Source organism: Accipiter gentilis, chromosome 2 (assembly GCF_929443795.1).
Source record: "Accipiter gentilis chromosome 2, bAccGen1.1, whole genome shotgun sequence".
NCBI lineage: Eukaryota > Metazoa > Chordata > Aves > Accipitriformes > Accipitridae > Astur > Astur gentilis.
This window is the reverse complement of record NC_064881.1, coordinates 51211771-51233456: the sequence shown is the minus strand read 5'-3', so window position 1 is coordinate 51233456 and position 21686 is coordinate 51211771.

Genomic DNA, 21686 nt, shown 5'->3' with positions numbered 1-21686 from the left:
ATTCTCAGTTCCGCTTATTTGCTCAGTACAGCCATGCCATACTAAACAGGGCTTCACAAATCTCTGTGTGCGAAGCTCACTGATACAGCTTAGAGAAATTAAGGATAGGGGATACCTCCAGAGATATTCTACTCCACAACTGCTGATACCTTCCCCTCCCTCAATATTTCCTTTCCCATGTCAGCAGCATCTTTGCTCCTTAAAGTGGGGGCTGAGAGGTGTCTGTAACTAATAACTGCAGCTGAAAACATCCCTCCTTTGAGAAAGTGAGGTTTTGCCAGCAATTAGGTAGCCAGCACTTTGCTGGCTCACTGCCTTGCCATGAAGGATGGAGAATTTTTCACCTACTATTACCTTTCTCAACATTTCACAAACTCCTTTGAATCCTTGTGATACCTCCCAGGCCCTTGTCTGCTAATTTAAGGAACACTGGCCATCCTCCTGCACTTAGGCAGGTTCATCTGAGAGCTCAATATTTCACTGACCAGCAAGAAGGTATTCAAACATAAGCTTTTAACTCTTGACAGTTGGTCCACAGCCCTAATCCACTTTCAAGCCACTCCTGACACCTGCACCATTTCTGAAGATATTTGATAACCTGTGGCTAAAAATGGGCAGTGATGGATAGTCCATGTGTTGCTTCCACAGGTAGTCAATTTTTTTGCTATTCTTCCCAATAGAGGGGTTTTTTTTTTCCTAAAGACTGAGTAAAATCTTTTTGTCCTAATTGGAGTGTAGAGAATTGTCTGTCCTTTCAGTCCTCTTTCATAATTAAACCAATCCCATTATTCCAACCCATCCTCCTCAGTCATGGTTTTCTTTACCTCCATTCATTTGACTGTTTAGCCAAACATTTGTCTTTTTCCCTCTTTTTCCGTGCTACAATAACAGCTTGAGGCCCCAGCCAAGTCTAGGGATGTATTATGCTAGATGCTCTGTGTTTGCAGTTACATACGTAAAAGCACACATACTGTGGGAAAGACCCCTGTTCCCAAGACTTGCATTTAATGCAGGCGGGATAAAAGGCCAGTGGATGCTCAGGGGGAGATTAATGTCACCCAGAATCTGTGTCACAGATGAAGAATGAACTCAAGTTTTGGGTGGTATCGAAGCCACACAGCTATGTTTCCATTCACAGCCATTAATGGATTTAAAGAAAAGTGTCTGGCAGCCAGTGGCAAGCAACCAAAGTGGAAAGGGGGTAGAGGGAAAAGCCCTGTAATGCAGATGAATTTCCCTTATATCAAATGCTTTATTTTCAAAAGAGCTACAGAGGAAGAAAAATGCCATTAATATCCTGTGACACCCTGCAGGTGCTTCACAAAAGCTGTCCTAGACAGGACTGACCTGAAGCCTTGCAATTATTGATCATGATTCTGTCATATTTTTGCCTTGGAAGGTACCAGACTCAGGTCCATACAAATTATTCCTTGTATTTTTTTCCCCATAGTTATGATACAATCACTTCCCTGCCCTGAAAACTACCACTACCAGCCTAGCTGCATTTTTCATTCAAGAAAACTGAAAATGTCCCAGACTCTGCCCCCTGTGCCACTAGCTCTTTTCAGAATATGATGATTTCCAGAAGCACATAAAGATAAAAATTCCCAGACAGAAAACATAGCTATTAAAAAAAAAAAAAAAAAAAAAAAAAAAAAAAGAGCTACAGACCCAAAGATGCCTTTTGGCCTGCATCTATTAACTATCTCCTTCAGCACTGGGAATGTTAATAGAATATTTTCATACTTTTCAGACAAAGCAGCGAAATCTGCTTCATTTAAACCATCTTTCTACAAAAGGAAATGATTACTCTATTCATTTGGTACATCTGTCAGGTACGGTAATTCTCTGCTAAATATTGAACGTGGTGGAGAGTTCTGGATGTTTAAGCAACAAGCCGCACTTTGGTGTGCGACTAACTTTCACACCCACCACAGTAATTCTTTATCGATGCCAGCAGCGGCATCAGACTGGATTAGCACCGCGTACCAATGACGGGGAGATACCGACCGCCTGTGAGTGCTTGGGTGTCAATATCTGCCTCTCTCTTGGTGGAAAGCTGTGATCTCAAGCGAAGGATTGCAATGAGAGGCAAGGAGAAGCCTTGGAGAAGCATCTGTAGGAGACTTGTTTGTTCTGGGGTGCTTCTCCTGATTATAGGAGGCAGATCCTGACAGGACCAGGTGGTACTCACCTCCTCAGCTTCCCTGTGAGTCAGTCTGGGAAAAGATGACTTTTTGATCATCAGATCTTTTATGATGAAAATTACCCTGTAAGCTAAGAGAGAGCTCCGTCACTACTGTCCTAGGGTGAAAGATCGTGCCTGGAGTGGTTCCTGCTTCCAGTAAGGTGTTGGAAGAATACTCATTCATTTCAATGGCAGAGACATCAGCATAGGTATACTGTCCTAAAAAAAAAGGCACTGAACTGATCCAAGCCACAGACAACCACCGATCATCACCGATGGATGCTTGGCAGCAGAAACTCTTCCAAGAAAGACGTGCACTGAGTCCCAATAGCATAGTCAATCCTGAATTCTCCTACCTTGCAGGAGATGGTCTAAGCAACCCAGTTCAGCCCTTCAACCCAGCCGTCTGCAAAGAGAAGGGAAAGAAGCAAACTGGGAACATGAGGACAAGGAAGTTGTGAACTTGTGTTTTGATGCTGTAATCAGCACTAAGGAGTATAAGAAATCTGGGTTCTATGCTCAGAATTACATTGTGGACATAAACTAGGCAGTTTAAGATACAATTTCTCTAGACATTGTAGGCAAATATAAATAAAATGCCTTTATTTTGTATAACTAGAATGTACTAAATACTAAAAACGTAGGTGTGGAAATCTGCACTTTATTGAACAGAGAAACGTTTGTGTGCTGAAGGAAGGAAACCTGTAAAGAATTAACACTAAAACAGAAAGCCACACAGCAAATCAGAGACTGAAAGTAGTCTTTGAAGTTCCATTTTTATTGACATTTAACAAAATTAAAATATAAAATATCTGCTTTTCATCCCTTCCTTTTAATCTCATTTCTATAATAAAAGAACAACAACAAAATTCTTTATAAAAGGTTCTTTTCTTCTTTTCAGCAGTTCTACAGAATCGGGTTCTTTATCAGAAATGCTGTTTGCTTTTCTCTTCTTAATTCAACCAGAACATTACATGTTGGGTACAGTTTTCTTTTACTGAAAAAGATTTCTTTTTGTGTATCACATATGATTGAAAATCTTTTGGTTTTCAATGTAAGAAAAAAAACCATTTCATTATTTTGTAGGATCTTGAACAGCAAAGAAATAAAAACATCCTGCATATTAGTTATTGTCAGGATTTTGTTCAGAAATATAATCATCTGTGAAGCATCATGCATCCCTAGTTGTAAATATACAAAAATGACCAATCAAACAAAACAATGAGAGTGAAGGTTTTTCAACTGCTATTAAGAACAGCCTGAATTGCAATATGTTTGTTTCCAAAATGCTAGAGCGATCCTCTACTGCAGGGACAAATTAGCAGAGCAAATTACTGAAATACAGAGCATAATCCTGTCTGCACTGATGTCATTCAAATTGATTTCAATGGTCCCGATTTGAAGTTGCTTTGAAATCACCCATAAAGTCAAAGCAGGTTTTATATCTTTAGCATTCAGAAGGCATTTTCAGGCCAGAAATGGCCATTGTGACCATCTTGCCCTGGTAGGTGGGACACACGTCACATAACTTTTTCCAACCAGATTTAAGATGTCTAGTTCTAAATAATCAGAATGGCTCCTGCTGCAGTGAAGGGAAAGGCACATTAAAAGTCTGATATCTTTAAACTTTCTTGGGATGGGATGAATCACTCCTTTTTTTTACTAGCGATGTACCTTGGACTCCCAGCTTGGAAAAGGAACTTGGCATTTAGATTCTCATGATTAGATGGCACGAATTCCTACTCAGGTCTCTTCTGCTGCCTAAGTCAAGGTAGGGACTTTCATTTGCATCCTTATCCTGTAGCTTATGCTCTATCTAAAGTGCAGCTTTCAGAAAGCCCAGATTCTATTGTGGCCTTCGTCTCACCTAGCTGAAAGTGTCTGCCATGTGTCAGTCCCAAGCACACCACCAGGCTCTGCAACCTACCCTCCTCCATCCAAGGTCTCGCTGCCTGCGTTCAAGGCAGCTCTGTACCTTGGGTTCACAGGTGAGAAAGAGCTGTGAGATTCCTCCGTGGGTGGATTTATATAGGATTTAGGTTAACCTCACAAAGTACCATTCTACAGTTGTTTCTCTCACGTTCTCCTATTTTCTGGCATATATCTGCTTCCCACAAAACTGTTGCCTCTTCCCTGCATTTTGTATGCAGCTGTGTGGTGACTCACAGCCTTCACCTAGCACAATGAAATTCTTCACGTTTACTTGCAGGTTTTGTCTCCACTGCCCATTCACTTTACTGCATATCCTATAATCTATAGTATTATCCAATTCACATTTCTCTCCACAGTGTGCTGCTGGGAAGTTTACTTGCAGATTTCAATTGGACAATAAAGAAAATCAATCAGAAAGGAAGCCAGCTTGCCAGACAGTAGCATGTGAACAGCAGCTGTGGGAGAGCCTTGAATTTTTGTACTGCTGAGCTGAAATTATCGGGGTTGGTCGTGGAAAAAGAACTTCACAGTGAAAAAAGCATTCAGCTACCCCATTCTCAACAGAACTTGGTTTTGTCATTACATATAACAATTTGTGCTTTGAATGGAACAGTTTTGGCAACATCACAAAACACTTCTTCTGGCATCTGACTTGGCTGGATGCCAGTGCACACTTAATGCATTTACTTACGGTTTTGGAGAAGGTCTTCCCCTCTTTTATGCTCTACTGCCGGGCAACAAAGTGTGTTTACTGCCATCACAGTTGGACTTTCACATTGCATCTACTGGCCAACCACATTAAGAACCACTGTGCAAAGTATCATATAAGCCATTTCCAGCTCACTAAGGTGGGGCAATTCGTGATTTTAAGTTTAGATGACCATACTTCTATGATTCTTCTAGATGCTACTACAAACTGGAAACCCAAGCAAGGGCACCACTTCCTAACTCTGAGTCCAAAGTAAAGTTAAGAACAAAATTTGTTTCCCAATGAAGTCATACTCCAGACCTCAACATTTTGGATGGGATTCCAGCTGAGACTAAGACACTTGAAGATGCATAACTCCACGTGCACTCAGGGTCTAACCTCCCACCGGTGTCAGTTGCACTGCTCAGCTTCTCTTTAGCCAGATGCCAACAGCTTGGTTTGGTTGCCCATGAGTAGGTGAGTAGTGATGTTTGCAATGCCCTGGAAGACATCCACCCAGACTCCAGCTGATTCACCAGAAGGGTATGGAGCAGACCCTGAGTCATATCTTCCACATAAGTTTGAATGCCTTGAGATACCCTAGGATATCTCAAACCACACCAGTTGCCTACCTGTGGGCAATTCAATCAAGCTCCTCCTGCCTGGTCAGTTGAATTGTTCCACAGGTTTCTACTAAGTATCCATTGACTAGAATGAAATCTTAGATACCCAGTGCACAGGTAGACATATACACATAGGGTTGTAGATTTAGTTTCCTTAATCTCTAACTGAATACCACTTTTCCACATGCTGCTTTTCTACAAGGCAGATATCAAATATTTCTTGTGTCAAAGTACAGTCAGATAGTGCAAAAATATTAGGCAATAGGTTTAACAAGCCTCCTCTCTTGCTCAGTTTACTCCTTGCCATCCTGGAACATCTCAGCAGTAGGAGATGCAACTGTAGACCAAACGCTGTTTTATCTTCCTGAGGTCTGCCTCTCCCACCTTCAGCAATTTAAAGATAGGAGATAAACCCAACATGGGAACTGATCATTGGCCATACCAACCCCTTAACTCTCAGAAACTTTCTGAGAGGTGACTCCATAGGCCAGTCCAAAGCAAGTGCTGATGTCTGAGAACATTTACTTGCACTGATTAATTTACTGGTGTGGAATAAATTCATATACTTCAGTATCTCTTATAATACATAAACCAATTTTTTATATAACTTGTTCACACGCTGCAAATACACTTATGCACATACATAAGCCATTAGTCCTGTCACGACCAAAATCATTGGCCCTACAAATATGTTTATTTTGTGGTATTACAGAACATGATCACTCTTCAGATTATGTCCCATGACTACCAGCAATGAAGATGGACTGACAATGACATACCTGAGGGAGACTGATGAAGACATGGACACATTTTTGATGATGCTTGCACTAGGCAACTACAGAGCCTGTCTTTCTGTTCATGTCAGACCTACACAGTTTCTTTGTGCCAGCCCAATGGGTGGCAATGAGACCATGTGGTTTTCTGTCTTGCTTTTTTGTTAGGTTTTTTGCACAGTGTTGCCCGGACTTTTTTTTTTTTTGGAGCAGGTCTTCTTTCACACATGAAAACTGGGTCTCAACCACAGAGTCTTTCACATCAGTTATGCAGCTTCATTATGTGAATATTTTCTTCCATCCTCCCATTTGTCTTACTCAATGACAAGTTTTCAAAGTATGTCCAAGGGCTGAATTCCAATGTTTGAGTTTTGGAAAGGTGTCTGTTGCAGATGCTGCTTATTAAGTAGTTTACCAATTCATTACCCCTTAGGATGCATCTTCTTTCTTACACTGGAACAGCTAGGGAGTAGAAGGGATCTCTGGGAATTCGGTTAATTAATCCAACTGCAAACAGTAATTAGACTTTATCATAATCAACTAATTAATTCTTCCAACTCAGTAGTTAATGTAATGAGCAAAAGAAACACAACTAGCTCTTGCAAGACATGAACCTCAGCTTAGAAAATAAAGGAGCAAAGGCCATTTAAACCAATTAAGGGAGAGTATATAGACAGAGTTACTCAGACGGGAGGTGCTTGTGGGGTACATGACACAGTTAAGATGGTATTTTTCCTTTGCAGAATTGCTTTGGAATTGATTTCTAATCAACCTCAAATGTCTTCCACACTTGCCTAGTTATGTGCTGAGCCTGTCTTGTCCCCTCTTCCTCAACTCCTCTTGAATAACTATCTTGGAAACTGTATTTTTTTAATTCTCAAAATAATTATAGTAAAGCAGCCCTGAGGAGGAGGAAGATATTATACTGTGAATATATCAGTGCCTCCTCCTTGCATAAGAGCTTTACTGGAATATCAATAGAAGCACAGTGTTTTACTGATGCATTTACCAACATGCTGCCATGCAGACAACATGCTGTTATTCTGGCCAACTCTAGTGCTGGTGGCAGGAGAAAAATGACATCAGCATCATGCTTCACCGGGATTCACGGAGACCAGGCTGGGTAGTGCCTTGCAAAGACCTGCTCAGGAACTTAAACATGCTTCAATAATAAGGCTAGTTGAGGCATTTTGCAGTGTGGACATATCTAAAAAGAGTGGACACATTCAATCATGTCAACACAGGAGGTCACTTACACCAAGCAAAAGAACCACGGCAGCTGTGGATGTATTAGCATTTGTAGATTGATACAACCAGTCCCACGATTCACTGTGGTTGTGGCACCTATCCAAATGCAATTATATTGGCACTATGTAGGCAAGGCAAGTTCCTCTTCTCTGCAGATGCAATATTTGGAAACTATCAGAATAGGGTTTTTTAGTGTAATTTAGGACAGGAAAAATTACTGAATGTAAATAGACTAGCAAGGCTAGGACAGGACTACAAACCCTACAATTCCTGTCAGCATTATCCAGTGTGCCATACTCCTCCAGTTCATGTCATATGTTCTATAACATTCACAGTCCAGGTCAGGATTATGGGATCCAGGGAGTATTGCTGATGCAGCAGCCATGAGAACTATTTAAGGGTAAGAAAATCCTAGAGCTTTCTTGATAAAAGCAATCTTCTAGGCCTATACCATCAAATGAAAAGTTACTTCTCCTGTCCGAGTCTAAGTGCCAAGGGAAACATTTTGTAGCTGTTTGAATCAAAACTTTTCACTCTGCGCTCACAGCAGGTGAGGCTCATGCATTCAGTCATTAACAGCATTCAGCTCATGAGAAATAACTTGTTAAGCTGAGGTAACTTAATTCCTTGCACATGTCCACACATTGCCCAGCTACCTTCACACTAATAGGGTTTTACCCTGGCTAGTGACGCAACTGTTATTAAAAAGCATTATATCTTTGCCAGACGGAAAATCTATTAAAATGTTTCTACGCAGCACTCATTTACCCACTGTGTCCTTGCATGCCCTTTAATTAACTCAGTGGATTTCTGAGCAGTATCAAACCCTACCCACTCACGTCTCCCCTTTAGCAAGTACTTGTCCTCTCTGACACCTGTCCCAACCTCCTGGTTACCTCTTGGTGTCTCTGTAGTCTGCATGTCTGCAGGTCTTCAACTCTATACTGAGATTTCCTAACCTGTTGCACCATGTGTTCAACTGCCTTTGCCAAGAGTGGGTTCAGTTGCAGTCCAAAGGAAAGAGCAGGCTCTTCTTTTTCCAGATGGCCCATCTGAGCAGCCTCTTTTCAAGAAACATAACGAACTCAGACATATAAAACTGACATTTTCCAACACAGTACACTAAAAAAGTCCCTCCTGCTACCTCTGTCTCCCCAAACAATTATCTCAAATCTCCCTGCCTCTGAGATCTCTGACACATTTTTGCCGGTCATTTATGGCATTAATACCTTCAAGGTCATCACCATGTGAAAAATCCAAAGGGTCATTATCTGTTGGTGAAGCCAGCAGATAATGGCCTCTGTCCTGAACTTGTTAGGTTACAAGCCTAGATTACACCCAGCTCTACTCCCTTCCTCACTACTAGATGCTACTGCTCCTCAGCTGAGCAGCACCATCAGGCCACAGATACATCAGTCCAAGCCAGGTTTATTGTGCCATTGCACCTTTGTCAAATAAGTCAGGCTGTGAGCTCAGTGACCGATGTCCAGATACCTGCATCCCTCTGCCTCCTCCATCCTGGAAGTGCGATAGTCCCTGGCAGCAGGTGGCTGCATTTCACATCACTGCAGCAAGATTTATCTCGACTTGTCTGTCACAGTCTTATATCATCTGGCAGCTGTGTAGGTGGCTAAAGGGACAGAAGCACAAAAGCAATAAAGAAATAGCTTCCTATAGTACTTAACTATTTTACATTTGAGAATGAGATGAGAGAATGGCACAGTTTTGCTTTCCCTGTGAGAAAGGGCTGTAAGGCAGCTGGTGATGCTGTGCAGGAGAAAGTAAGAGTGTTACCTCAAACAGCAACACTGCTGTGAATATTCAGTAACTAATGGCACTATTCAGTAGGCACTGTGTGAGTCTGTGCAGGGCGGGGAGCAGACAGAGGAGGTTATAAGGGATATGTAATCATGCATGATGTTTATAGATGAGGGACATTTAGATAGCTACAGTGGTGATGGATGAATTCTAAAGGAAGAGAGAGAGGGAGAGAGTGACATGCATTACAGAACAGCAAACAGAAAAACTTAAAATTGTGAAAGTTTGGCACCAAGGAACCATAAGAGGGTAGAAAGGGAGGTGGGAAGAAGAGGGTCACTTGTAGCCTTCTCTATCTGTCTGTCTAGGCATTGGTAATGATAATTTAGCACTGAATTATCAAAAATTAGGGCTGGCAGGACATCAAGAAATCACGTAGTAGCCTAATTCCCCATCCCTAGGTCATTCTTTCCAGATGTTTACCCATCCCATTTATAAAGCTTTCTGGCGCAGAGTCCACATTTAACTCAGGCAATTTACTCCAGTATTTCTCAATGCTTACTGTCAAAATTTTCTTTCCCAGTGTCTAATCCAAAACTCCCTTGTTGCACTAACACTTCTTATTTCATGACCTGCTCATGAGGAACACAGTGTACAGATTGTTGCCTCCCTTCTTTCAACTTTTGCACTGTAGTACTGCTATCATATCTTTCCTATGCTAGATGATACCTCTTCTCTCAGTTTTTCATGGTGATGAATCCTCTTGCTTAACATCATGGTAACTGACCCCATCCTTCACATAGCTTTTCTTTTAATACTGTCATTCTCTCCTTCCTGAAGACTATAATAACTGCCACTCACTGAAATCTTTGCCATTTTTACTAGCTGGGTGTATCACCGAATCTTAGATTTTCCTGTGCCTCAGTTATTGTCTGCAGAATACAGGCAATGATTATCCATTTTCCACAAAGCATCCTTCACCCATGCAACCACTTTCCTTATACCCAAGATTATAACAGAGCAAAATTAGAGTAGACTCATAAGGTCCAGTCTGATTGCCCACATACAAGCACCTAGTGCCATTTGAGATGACACTAACATAAGCCTCCCAGCTGCAAGCTCCTGGGCCAAAATACCATGGTGCTCCTGTACGTCTGTGTCATACCAGTTGACTCTGAACTAAATTCTCAGATACAGCAAGGTTTCTAAAATGCCACTCAATTCCTCTGTTTAAGTAACTGAATTGCACCCACAATTTGAGATTATAACACCTAAGTTGTTACAGATGTCAGTATATTGGTGTTGCAACGTGCACTAGGCATCCAAACACCCCTTATAGCTCCTGACGATGTAGACAATACTCTCAGCAGAGCCTGCAGATGGATTCAGCTGCCTACATGGAGGCCTTGAGACGCCCTGGGGTATCTCGTTCAGCCTCTAGCTGCCACTCACAAGGTATGAGTCTGTGGCAGTGTGCTCCCTTCCCACAACTTGATCTGCATTTCCCGTAACCCTGCTCAAGTGATAACCACCAGTGGTGGTTGTAGTGGATGCATCTGGTCACGATGGCTTCCTCCAGCTCAAAGTGGATTTGGGGGAGACAACTGCACAATAGCCAAGGGCTAATTCGAACAACGCCCCCACCTAACCACAGTACTGGTCGATGTCTGACTCAAGCCAAATTTGGAAGAAGTTAACACCTGTAGTCAGTATGCAAATATGACTATGAGTCAATTACCTCACTCCATAAATAGTGGACTGCCCAGGGCCCATTGAGCTCTCCTGCACGGCAGTGGGCTGCACGCCAGGATCTCCCCTTGAGTAGAGAAGTCTCTCAAGGTTACTCCGCGAGGTCGACAGAGTCCTTGCCGCAACAGATTCTCAGTAAGTGATTAATAGCATTCTAAACCTTGAAATCTTAGCTAAGTGATATAAAGGATTGATTGTGCACATATAATACCTTAGACATAAACCGTTGACCAAGTCTGGAACTAGGTCTGGATCCAGCCGCACCTGAACTCCCTTCGGAGAAGGAGTTTAGAACGCAAGAGGGGGTCCTTTCTGAACATCGTGACTCAATGGGAGGGTCTCACTGCAAGTTTTGTCTGACCCTGACCTCTATGTAGTAAATATCAAGTGAACCTTGCCATCAAATCTTGTTAAACCACTGTTGCATTTACTATCAAACTTTGTTAAATCGCTGTTTTATATCAATAAACATATGGCTACTTCTCTTTTATGACTGAAGTGCATCACTCCATCCACAACAGTCTTCCATTAATCCTGTGTCATTTCTACCAGCCCCATACGGAGCTATGGAAAAGCTCAGGGCACCAATAACGGTGCCAGATATCCACATGTAGACACATAAATACAGCTAAAATAAAATACACACTGACCTTCATAATACAGACACGAGCGAAACCATGAATTTTCTACCCAGGAATGTTATTCCTTAGTTGTCTGCTATGCATTTTTATGTTCTGCCTTTGAAACACACACGCCGTGTGCCGTAGCTCGCAAGTGAGGATACAACATGACTTTTCTAAGGCCAGGCAAGAAATTTCTACACAGCAGAGAACTGAATGGGCATCCTTGTAGGACAACACCATAAGCATTAGGCCAGCTTCCTCCACAGCTCTCTGTACATAAAAATGGATCCTTTCTCCCTGTAATGAACACACTGCCTAATTCTTTTGCACTGGGATGTCATGGGACAATGGTTTATCCTATACCACATGTATGTGAGGCACCTGACAAAATGAGGTTAAACTGAGTAGATGTCACCTTCAGAGAGCAAACAGCTGTTACAAAAAATCTCACTTCTAGACAAGCCCATTTCTTGCTCTGGGTTGAAGCATATTCTTCAGTTTGTGTTTTGGCTCCCAATTCCCCTCCCGCTTGACTTCCTCCTTCATTTTAGTATTTCATTCTTTCCTTGATAAATCAGGAAACTTTCCCATTGCATTGCAGTGAGCCCTTATCAAGGGGCTTTATAAACAATAATAATGACCATGCAAAAGATACAATTCAGTTAACAGTATAATGACTACAGGGATTAGCACTGATGTATATTTTTTATGGGCGTAATATGTCGTTTTCATTCTGTTGCCATAATGAAAATAACAAATTAACAGAAGCATTATGCAAATTATACATTAAAAATGTCATGTTTATTAGTCTATCTTAGCAAAAGAGAAGCTACAGCAATAGTACTGTTAACTGCTTAATAACCATGGTCTTAAAACAGAGAAGAAACTCAATTCACCATGGCTTGGCTTAGCTTTAGGGTCATTTTCAGTGACTTCAGTGGCAATGTTTGCACGCTCAGAGCAAAACGTATGCTTAAATACATTTCTGGAGAACAAGATGTTAGAATCAGTTTCAGTTCAAGGATATTTCTCTATCTCAATTACCTGTCTTTGGAACAAATTCCCCACAAAACATCCTACTCTTTGCTCCTGCAAAATAGTTGTGTACAGCTTTTACCGGGAGTTCCTTAAAGTCTTGCTATTAATTCAGAAACAGCTACAAATATTTATCCAAGCATCAACATTATTAGGTTTTCTGCAGAAGACAGTTCTGCCCTGCTCTCTTTGACATTAAGGGACATGGGGAATTTCCCTTCCAGCATACCCTGAACTTTATTTTGCTTCTAACCAGGAGGCAGTTTATTGAAAATCCAGCAGTGATTGTTTTCTACAGCCTTTGGTGATTAATGCTCAGTCGTAAGAATTTCTTTGTCATTCTATAAAGAACTTGTTATTCACAGGAGAAGAAAAGGATTAACAATAATCAGGAGATTCACACTTTGCTTTTGTTTATTAAATGCCAACTCAGTAATACAATATAGTTATGAGATTTCCATACTATACCATATTATTGAAATTCATCAAACAATCTAAAGGCAAAAGGAAGTTCATTTTCTGTATCAGATTCAGATTGAAAAACCAATAGTGCTAGGAGCTGTATATTTTTTGCAAGAGAAACAGTCTCTTCATTTTGGATTTACAATCAAAGAGCAGAGAGATGCTGGGAAACCACAGGCCTAGAGTGATCAAAAGGGACAGTGTCCTGTCCCAAATAGGACAGATGGACAAATCAGGATGAGTACCTTCATTTCGAGACTTTCACACTCCTACTTCTCTGCCCAAATCACGTCACCTTTCTATGCTCATGGCTGTGTTAATGCTGAATATGCCTGAGTGTCCATTTGGCGTCAGTGTGGACCTGTGAGCTGTCTGTATATACCCAAGGAGAGCAGATGCTCTGAGCTCAAAGACTAATTTAAAAACAATAATAAATATAATTAAAAAGAAAGGGGAGAAAGGGAAATAGCCATCAGACAAGTTCAAACACAAGCCAAACTAATCACAAGTTGAAAGAAATACGTTTATTTCGCAGTTACTGTATTGGAATAAATATGTGAAGTCATTTTCACAGGAGTTTAAAACCCAATAACAATAAATGTGAAGCTCCTAGAAACTTGAGATTTCCATTCTGTGGAAATTATGACATCTTCAGAATAGATTTGTTATACTGAAATGAAACAAAGCGAATTTTTGACATTTCTCACAAAATTTAATTGCCTGAAACATTCCTTAATTGTTTCAGCTCAATCAAGGCATTCCATTTTGTTTTGATGCATTGAAATATTTCTAGCTCATTTCATTACTGAAATTTAACATATATATAGGAAAACACTTTTTTAAAAAATAAGGATTTGGTTATGCTTCTTAAATTAAAATGTAAAATCAAATTAACATACATTGGTAGTCTAAATAGGCAATTGGCATTCTAACTGTACTTGTCATTAGAAGTTAGGCTGGTTATCACTGGCAGTCTGAACTCTCAGTGGCCATTCATCCCCAGCTTCCTAACTGGTAATTGCAGAACCAAGCAATATCTGTTTATCAGAAATCTGTGTGGCCAGTCTATCTTGATGATTAATTCCAGTTCATTTATCATAGTCAGGAGACCACATTCAGTTCAGGAACCCAAGTCCAATGTAGGGCTCAGACTGCTCAGGAAATAGAAATGTAATAGAACTCCATTAAAGCCACCAGCTAACAAGAGGAGTCATACAGGACTAGTTAAGACAGCTGAAGTCAGGAATAGTAATGCCTGAGGTTTTCTCAAATGAGAAATTGAGCTGTTGCATAATTTCTAGGCTACTCAATTTTTCATGCTTTACTAACATAATTTTGTCAAAATCATCACTTTTCAAAAAACTTTGACATTTTACAGGAAAAGATGCATCTAGAAGAACATTCTATATGTAAAGTTGAAAGACTTTTGTAGTCCAAGGGTGGGATTCAGCTCTGTATTTCAGCACTTAAATGATACTATCTACATAGTGGTGTCTACTACATGTGCACCAGTGGCAAACATCAAAGGAGCCAAGTAAGCAATTCAGTTCTTCCTGAAATGGATGCATATGATGAGAGTCAGCTACCTAAACAGAAGTGTTTATTGCTATCCAAGACACCCCAAGTAGCCAAGGTATCCTCTTTCTGACTGGGAAACCTCTGGATTTGGTCTTTTGGCCACCTCACCTCTGCTACCGTCACATCAGTGCTAATGACACAGGGTCGGAAAGCGCAAACCCTTGTCACATCCATCAGGAGCTGGGGTGCAGAGGATGGGGTATGCTACACTCAATATACTTGCCAGGTAACTAGAACAGGGCCCCCCTCTTTCTTCAGCACCTTTCAAAATACACAAACAGCAGAAGTGTACACTGAGTCCCCAATCAGAGCTCCCCAGTCCCATATAGACACCAGTTTTGAAACTCCCACCTCAGACACATCTCCAAAGAGAATACTCCTTTCTGCAAGCCAGGACCAATAAATGGGGTAGAAGTTCTACCAAACTTTCTTACCACTTTTTTTTTGGTCATAAGCTCAAGACGATTTAGCAGCATCAGACTACTAGGGAAAAAAAAGGGAGTGGGAGGGAAGAGAGAAAGAAAAAAAAGACATTATATTTCTGCTCTACCAATACAGATCAGTGCTTTGGGACACATGGCATGCGGGGGAGGAAAATAGGAACTGACTTTCTTTGCCAGAGAAGGAGACACGAAGGAGACAGAGAATACATTACTCCGCACTCTGACTGAGGTGAAAAACATGGGTTTGAACTGAAATAAGGGAATTTAGGTTTGGCACTGGGGAAAAAAATAAACAAAAACAAAACCAAAAAACCCCACCCCCCAAAAAAATCCACCTTTCTAATAGGAGCATAAAGAAAGTCTGGGACAGATAGCACAAAGCATGTCTAAAAACATTGCATGTTCTAAAACCAGTCCAAACATCCATCATGGAATAATACGGAATAGTTGATCCTGTGCATTTTCTCAGTCACTTCCAGCTCTGTTTTGTCTGATTCTCTGGAAGACGTAGGAAGGGAAAGGCATGAATAAGTATTCAGAACTTGTTAATTTTACAGTGGCTAGTTTTGATTAAGAAGCAAATGGGTAAAGGTCTTTCTTAGAAGGGGTCCCCTCCAGGGAACCATGTTCCCTTGGATACCCCGTTTTCTCGGGTGGCTTATGTCCTGGGATTTTTTTACACTGCATCCTGGGGGTGCCATGTGAACATCAAGTCATTTCTGCCCACCATTCCTGCTATCAATATCTTCCACAAAGCTTTGTTTGATGCTTCTGATCTCTGGGAAGGGGAGAAGAAAGAAATCCAATCCTGATGAGTCTCAGCTTGCCAACTTCGTTGCTGAACCAATGCATTATTCATGCATTTGTGACAGAGAGCGGTGAGTCTAATGTACAGAAATGAGTTTGGAGACCTGTCGGGTTATTGGTGGGGACTGAGACATGCTCTGCTGGGGCTGCACAGCGCTTTGTGCTGGTTGTTGATGCTGTGCCAATACTCCTGTGTAAAATGCAATCCCACCATCTAATGACTATTAGTGCCTTTTGTTTGCGGGTTTTTTTGGTTTGCAGATCCTGTCATCACTTCACATTTGTGGTATTTACCAGTTGCTATTGGAAAATCTTAATGAGCTGAAAAAATATTAGCCAATCTCCCTCCAAAAACTCCTGGTAAAGCAAATATTTCACATTGCCCCTTATGTTGTTAGAATCAAAAAGACTTAGTCACAATGGGCTGTATTTTATTTTAACTGGCAGTGAAAATAAAGACATATATTTGGCACTATGGTATAACACCACCAAGAAATTGTAGGTACAACAAGAACAAACCACAGACTCATCAGACCACAGACACTGAAGAGACTGAAAGACTCATCTCACCCTGATATTGCCAATGTGCAGGAATAAGGGACAATTCTTTTAACAAACCACAGAACGGTTTGTTAGAAGAATAACAAAACCCTGCAATTAGGCACCAGAAACATGTAGCAGGGATGGACCCCCTTCAAATTGCTGAGGAGAGTTATCATGAAGAGGGTATTCTGCAGCTTTAACCAGTCAAGGCTTGGGGGGACGTTAGTCATTTAATCTTTCAGCTGTAAAACAAAAATTGCTGTTACAAAAGAAAAAAAAAAGGCAGAACACGTTTTATTTCAAAAATACTAAAAAATCCTTCAGCTTTCCCTGAAATCAAACTTCTAAAAAATATTGGCATCTACTGGTGTTATCAATAAAACCCCTTTTGCACCCTTTTATTGACAAAAAGAATTCATTATCATTTGACTCAGAAGTGAGCTATTCAAATCTCATTTGCACCCTTCTGTGCTGCTGGAGAGTATCTGGGAGACACGCTGCTTTGCTGAGTGAAGATGATATTCTAGAGTGAATTTTACTTCAACACTTAGATTCACAGACATGCATACCCCTACACACATGCACATCAACAAATCTGGGCAAAGTAAGCATTTTAACAGCGCCAGTCATAATATTTGCACTATAACAATGAGCAAAGAAGTCTCCTGTCCTGCCATGAATTTGACCGAGGCTGCTAGTTTCAGCCAGGTACTTATCAAATCAGCAATATCGTCATGGCCCAAAGTCTATATGGGCCCAACAGTCGTGCGGTGAAGATGGGGTAAGCAGTGGAAATGAGCCAGGCAGATGGTTTTCGTTTCATCCATAGCATCAGGGTGCATGCCAAAACCTAATACTGCCCATTGCGTGTAGTGCTCAGACCATCTTCAAGCATCTACTACTCTTCCCTCTATCATTGAAACATCAGGTATTTCCAGCCTCTGGATGACCTGGTTTGCTTCTTCAGGCGGTCAGCTGGACACTTAGAGAAGGACTTTGTACGAGATGTCCTTCCCATCTTCCAGTCTCCAGCCATGCAAGAGTTGAAATGGAGCCCCTCAAGAAGAGCCTGAGGTTTGTTCACAGGAGCACATATCAGAAATCACTCTCACCTTGTGATGACTCTACAAACTAGGAAACTGGTTTGAATGGTTTGAGTTGGCCACATCCAATTACCTGGTGGTTCACAAGTACTAAATTGAAACTGAGGGAAGTTATGAAGACATTAGCAAGTATGCTGAGCCTGTGCTGTTTCAATAATGGTTTAATGCAACAGACTAAACCCACTTGCTTCCCAATGGCACATGCATAGTATTAAAGCTCCAGGGTGGTGAAAGGAATTGTGGGTTTTTCAGTAAATGTTGAACCATAGCGGACTGGAGCATGTAAAGAAATTCTGCACTGGTACAACTTGGAGTTTTATGAGCAAGGAGTCAGAAATAAACCTTACTGCTATCTATGGCAGTTGTCTGGGCATTTTGGAAAACAGAGCCATCTGCAATACGAAAACAACAATAGCAGCAATCTCATGAGCCCACCCATGATTTCACTGCAGCTTGTGTTGACTGAGAAGCTTTAATATTTTCCAGACAGACCTCACATCCTAAATGAGATTGAAACACATTGAAGGGCCTCCAAGAGCTAGCCTGAGCTTTGTCCAAGCACTATAAATCTGTTAGAAAAAGATGTGCTGAGAGAAGAACTATGAAATTTCATGTTAAAAGGGGCAAACATCTCTTCCCATCGCAGTTTCTGCACTACCCTTCATCATATCTGACAGGGTACAAACCAAAAATCATCAGAAGCATATTTATACTATTGTTGCCTATACAAACATAAATCAAAGGTAATATTTCTTCAGCCAGCAAAATTTTGACCTATTGCATTGGCTTCCACTAAGACTGTTTAAAGACCTTCCCTATAATTCATAAGTATTGAGCCAGAAGATGCTGCCATTGTTTTACAGGAAGTTTTCTTACGCTACATATAGTGCCCCCGAAGTTAGTAATTTCCTGTGGAGTAAAGTGATGTTTAGTCTAACTTGCAATTATCTGCAATATATTTCTCCATGCTGTAGCTGTAAAGGCTAATAAGAACTTTGATTGTGCAAATCGGAATATATTAGCGTGACATGTTAAGATTATTTTCCCTTTGTTTAGTTCCCGTGTCCCTAGCACAAGAAGGAGCTATGGAAATCATACAAAGATCACAATATGATATAATGATACAAAATGAACCCTTGCATGAAAAACAGAAAGAGCTTGATCTCTTTAGTTCAACAAAAAGAAAGTCAGAGAGTTTAAAATGAGACTATAAATTTCTATGAAGGGAAAAGATATTGTATAACAGGTGCTTTCAGTTTAGCAGAACATTGAGTAAGAATTTTAAAATGGTTGTACCTGGCAGCCAAAGGATCATTTTGTTTCCTATGTGTCTTTCTAGCAGTTGCCAGTAGAGGATGGGTAGGGAAGAGTATCTATCAAATAGCTAGGAGATTAATGTTGGCAAGTTCAGAGGGAAATGAAGTTAAGACTTTTAATTGCAAGGGTAGTGAAGCACAAAACTTACTAAAATTGCAGTGGATTTTCCATTACTGGGCAGGGGCTAAGTGGTTTCCTTAAATTTTAAGGTACTGTTCAAACAATAAAGAATTCCAAGAAAGCCCTGGTTTCTCTTCTATGGCAAATTAAATGAAGTAATTTCAATCGTTCCCTCTGGCTGTATGCTGTGAATTTGTCACTGATATGAACTCCAGACTGGTCAGGATCAGTTAACCTTTGCACTGCTGTGTCTTCCACCTGACTTGCAAGAAAGGAAGGAGGAAGAGTGCCATGAGAGGTTTGGACATTGCTGAACAAAGACGTTTCATGCTTCCTCCAGAGACAGGCAAATAAAAACAAACTAACAAAAACAGATGGCATGTTATAACATTATGTCTAAGACTGCAAAATCTGAGAAAACAAATGCAAGCAAGCAGAGAACTCCATGTTCCCAAAACTGGAAGTATCATCTACTTTATCTGCTACCCATACAGGATCACTCTCAACAGAATAGCAGTTGACTTATTCAGAGCTCGTATATTTATTGCCAGGTACCTTTTATCATGCCCAGAGATTTCACTCAGCCCAAAAATGAAGATAATAATTTCAAATCACAGCAGTCTAATTCCCATTAATTTGTCCAGGTTTTGTCATAATAACATTAATCCTGATGAGGCAATGTATAGTATTAAGACGACCACCATTTTTATGCTATTCCTGTTGCTACTCAGTGCTCAGTAAACTCAACCTTTGCTATCAAAACACATTTTAAATAAACAATGCCATGCTTACAAGGGTCTTTGAACACCATATCAAGCATTAAATGGGGTTGTTATTAAGGTGGGATCCAACAATTATGGTGGTGAAGCTAAGAATCTCCACTGCACACTGCAGCAAGCTGAAAATAGAAAGAAATTAATAAATGTCACTGTGTCTTAGCTCAGAGTGGTACAGATCAGCTGGCTTTGACAGAAAGAGTCCAGTGTTATTATACCAATGAAAGTGAGAGCAAAAACAAGCCCAGTGAGTATTGGTGATGTGCTCAGAAGTACAGGAAAATCACATTCGTAGTCAGCATCCCTACATACATCCAGCGTTCAGAGAGGCCTCTTACTTCCCCATCATCACATCCCTCTAGGAGATAGGGGATTAGGCTCCTCATTAGAAAGATGAAGGAGGAGGAGGCGACATTGGAAGAAAAAAAAATGACTTAATAGTATTACAGAGTCGCTGAGGTTAACAGGGTCCTCTGGAGATTGGCTAGTCCAACTACCTGCTCAAAGCAGAGTCAGCTAGAGGAGGGTGCTCAGCACCATGTCCTGACATTGCATTTGAATGTCTTAAGGATGAAGACTCCAAAACCTCTCTGGGTAACAAGCTCCAGTGTTTGACCTTCCTCTCTGTAAATAAAGGGTTTTCATATTTTTATAGGAATTTCCTGTATTTCCATTTGTGCCCATTGCCTCTTGTCCTGGTCACTGGACACCACTGAGAAGAGTCTGACTCCATCTTCTTTACTTCCCCACATTGGGTATTTATACACATTAATAAGACGTTGCCCTTCTTTATAGCAAGGGCACATTGCTGACTCATGTGCAACAACATGTTATCCACCAGGACACCCAGGTCCTTCTTTGCAAATCTGCTTTCCAGCCAACCAGCCGGCCAGCAGCTCGTGCTGGTGCACAGAGTTATTCCTCCTCCCCAGGTGGAGTGCTCCGGCCACCTTTGCTTGCCTTCCTCCATGTGGGGATGGACGATTCTTGACCTTGCAGGAGGTGATCCTTGAAAGTCATTCAGCAGGTACTCCAGACATTTGAAGTCAGTAGGTATGATCACAACTGGAAGGGCAGACAGGTCACTATGTCTGCATGGGCAGGTGACCAGAAGGAAGGCTGAACACATCCAAAAGCTGTCCATTTTCATTATCACCACAGTATATCTAATAGGATATGTCAACATTTTTATGAACACAGGCTGCTTATGTCTGGCCAGCTTAGAGGTCAGACAAAATGAGATGGGGTGTCTTGACATCTTTTGGTGTGTTTTTTTCAGCTACAATCAGGATGTAGATGCTTTCTCCCACATTCAGACTACACCACACTCTGCAAGGTCATGTACTTTCCCTGTTACTCAGAAGGGTAAAGGTGCTAGCTAGGATGAGAGTACAGCTCTTCGCTCCTCAGTGTCTGGGCTGCTACAATTTATTCGATTTCTAGAACAGCTGATGGGTCTGGAGAAATATTCTCCAAGCCAACCAAGAAGAGCCAGAACAAGTTCGTCAGACACTGCTGTGTACTGTCCTTCTAGCTGGAAAATTAGATCATTAATTTTTATCCAGGACATGCCATCTTCCCTTGCTCAAGTCCTAGCACTATGAGGTAAGTTGTAACCCACCAAAAAGTCTCCAGTTCCAGTCTTAGATCCTAAAATGCAAAATAATGGGCAGCCTTCCAGGTCTCATTGCTATGCTGGGCCAGGCACAGGCAGCAAACCCTCCTTTCACTGGCCCAGCACAAGAGCCCATATCGTGAATCCTATAAAGGAAGATCTCCCAAAACCTCTGAGATGAGTGTAGTTAAGATGTTCTTGTTGCTGCATGATAAAGCAAGAATGAAAATCATGGGGGTTTTTCTTCCTGCTCTCAGGACGTAATATTAACTAAGATTTGTTCTTAAACCAACTGCTTCTTGCTT